Consider the following 3,364-nt stretch of genomic DNA (forward strand, 5'->3'; position numbering starts at 1 on the left):
ATTTGCCCATTGGCCCCTGTCCATCATGGCCTCCTAATAATCCCCATATCCTGATTGGCCTAATCACTCTGTCTCCTCTCCACCAATCAGCTGGTGTGTGGTGAGCGTACTGGCGCAATATGGCTGCCGTCGCATCATCCAGGTGGTGCTGCACATTGGTGGTGGTGGAGGAGATTCCCCCCTTCTATGTAAAGCGCTTTGAGTGCCTTGAAAAGCGCATTATAAATTGAACGCATTATTATTATTATTATTATTATTATGGACTGGCTATGAAGGGAAGAGGTGCATTCTAGTCAAAATGCATTGCAATTTTAACACTTTTTTGAATAAACTAATAGACCCTTTCACAAATATGATATTAAATTCTCCTTTCTGAGATATTGATATAGCTTTTCTTGCAGTTAGATGTTATATTCAGCCAGGTTGGGCTTTTAGTCATCCATTTTAAAAAAATGGGTCTGGGAAAGTTATCTACAATCATACTTTCCCATTCATTTCATCCTCGGAGAGCATGTCTCAATCCAGGTTGTGGGTTGGCACAGTAGAAGAAGCCGTGGGTTTACAGCAAGTGTGAATATCACTGAATAAGATGCTTGTGATCTCTTCAGGAGAGATGGATGAGAAAGAATGACGCAGTGATGGAATCCCGGGTCTTTTGTTTTGATCTACCTGTTTTTCCTCCTCTCTGGCAGATGCTTTCGTTCTCTCATTTTTAACCTCAAGGCTGACTATGACTCACTTTATGTGGTTGAAGCGAAGGCACGTCACACTTAAAGTTTGTACTTTTGATCTAATGTAGATCAGCATGACACCACTGACCTCTGCTTTCTGCATTTCTGCTCCTTTCCTGTCATTCACAGCTAAAGAGAGAGCAGAAAGTATTTTTAATCTCAGACCAGCACTGTTCTAACACAACATTCACGTTGGCTCTTTTCAGCAGGGTTACCACATGGGTTAGATTTACATATTTATGTGTCAATATGTTGCAATGAACATCAACTATATTGCATTCAATACTTATCAATCACTGTACATGGATAGTTTTATTATTTTTTTATTCTATTGGTAAATCTGGTTGCTAGTCTTCTGTTCTAATTTTCAGATACTTTTATTGCCCCAATATTTATAATGTATTTTATGTAAAGTATAAGTTTGGAGCTGAGTGGTTTGGTTAATAACTTTTTCAAAGATTGTGTCAAAATTCACCAGCTGGACTGTCACTCCATCAAGAACTACATTACCCATAATCCTTTGCCTGGACTCATCAGCACTCATTGTTTGAACCTGTGTCACATTTACCACATTGCCTATATTTAGCCTGTTAGTTCACTTATTGTAATTTGTCTTTTGTCTCTCTTGTCTGTTTTTTGGATTACCCTTTTGCCCTGTTACTTTGACACCACCTACCTTAGGATTGTTGCAGCCCACGTACACCCTTTCATGGAAATGGTATGGCAATAGGGTAATGCTCCTGCCAAAAAGCAAAAATGGTTTGAGGAGCACGAGTTTGAGGTGTTGACTTGGTCTCCACATTCCCCAGATCTCAATCCAATGGAGCACCCGTGGGATGTGCTGAACAAACAAAAGGATCTGCTGCTAACATATTGGTGCCAGATAGCGCACCACACCTCCAGAGGTCTCGTGAAGTCCATGCCTCGACAGGTCAGGATCTGATATTTTTTTCCCCACAAATGTATAGGCTTTATGAATGTAATGAATATAATCTCAATAATGTGTCAAGCTTAATGATCCATTTACAAGCACACATTTCAATTAAGTCATTGAAGTTTTCTTTAGCCACCCACTGTTACCTTTTTTTCACCTTCATCAGCAATTTAAATATATTTCACGTGTGTGTGAACTCCTTTTATTAAAATAAAAGAGGGGAAAACCTTTACATAATGGATGTTTTTTTTATGTTTAAACATTCCCAAAAACACCTCCACGAATGTCTAGACAGTCACTTAATTTTATTTCCTTTCATGCAAACTGCTTCTGTTGGCAACTGTGTTAGCTGCAATCTGTTTTATATTGTTAGCTTGATCTTTTAAGATAATTCATCAGTGCTGGTAACTTCAACACTTTCAGATTTTTTGTTGCCTTTTTACATCCCACAATTGTTTCTAAGGGGCTGTTCTTATTGGAATTAATATCAGTTTGTCTTCAGAAATATGTCTTCCCAATAAGCCTACTTTGATCTCTCAATCTATCATGTGTCTGTCGAGAATGAGATTCCCTTTACATTACAGCAGTGAGAATAAGGTTGCTTAATTTATGTAAATAATAAGGTAATGCTTTACAATAAGGTCTAATTTGGTAACATGACTCAATGCATACAATTAGGCTTCATTTTATTTAAGAAAAGCTATTTCTTTCTTTAATTTCTCTTCTCATTGTTACAAAGTTTGTCCATTTAAACGCCTCTCTTAACTCCTCCAGGTGTTTAGCCCGCGGGCCGTCCAGATGCTTTCCCAAACGCACATAAACATTTTGTCTTATTTTGCATCTGTGGATTCTCTGACCTGAGCACTTTTATGACAACATTTTTCTGACCTGTGATAATGTCATCCATGACTGAGTTTAAGTAGTCTATGAGCGTGTCTATGTTGGACGTCGTCTTCCAGAAAAACGACTCTTCTGATAAATCTGTCACAAAGGCGCAGAGCTTCAACATCCTCCCCGGCCTGTAGTCCAGACACACGCTCTCCCAGCAGAGGACTAAAGCACTTAAAGTGAAGATCACGGCTCTTCACAAGTCATGTTTTATTGTCCATTATAAAATGGTAATCTTTCTCTCACCAGCAGCCTTCTCTTCTCTATCAGTTTCTGGAGCCTGTCTGGCACGAAAGGAGTACGGATCCACACAACGGCATAATTTGTGGGTGGGATGGGATGTCTCCACCACTTCTTGCACTATAAAATAGCATGCTAGGTCTGCTCTATAAACCTGTTAACATGCATATGATGTGATTTATAAACAATAAAACGTGTAATTATAGCAATATCATACTCATAGCCATGGGATATGGCTGTATGTCAGCATGGCTGTGATTCGGCCGTATGTAATCACTCATATACAGCCATATCACACAGCTATGAGTGTGATATTGTGTTTATACAACCGTGTGATAGCACAAGTGTGTAAATCAACTCATAAACAACAACAATGGAGTGTCGAGCTCAAGCCTTCGTTACTGATTCTGACCCGTCACTTTAGAGGAGTCGCAGCTTCAGTGAAGAGTATTGTGTTATGAGTAGATTATTATTATGAGAGAGAGATTGACTAAACGAGTGACTCTGCATCTGATATAGCATTCATTATTCAGGTCAATTTATTAAAAACTATAATGAAATGTCTGCTGAT

The 3,364-nt window shown here is 38.8% G+C and overlaps 1 long non-coding RNA gene across 1 annotated transcript; it reads left to right on the forward strand.

Moving 5' to 3' along the window:
- The first annotated feature begins 1,329 nt into the window (after positions 1-1,329).
- LOC137064162 (uncharacterized) lies at positions 1,330-3,046 on the forward strand. The gene is made up of 3 exons (XR_010901514.1): positions 1,330-1,449; positions 1,541-1,662; positions 2,440-3,046. It is a non-coding gene; the product is annotated as an uncharacterized lncRNA (long non-coding RNA).
- The last annotated feature ends 318 nt before the right edge of the window (positions 3,047-3,364 follow it).

Source organism: Pseudorasbora parva, chromosome 24, assembly GCF_024679245.1.
Source record: "Pseudorasbora parva isolate DD20220531a chromosome 24, ASM2467924v1, whole genome shotgun sequence".
Lineage (NCBI taxonomy): Eukaryota > Metazoa > Chordata > Actinopteri > Cypriniformes > Gobionidae > Pseudorasbora > Pseudorasbora parva.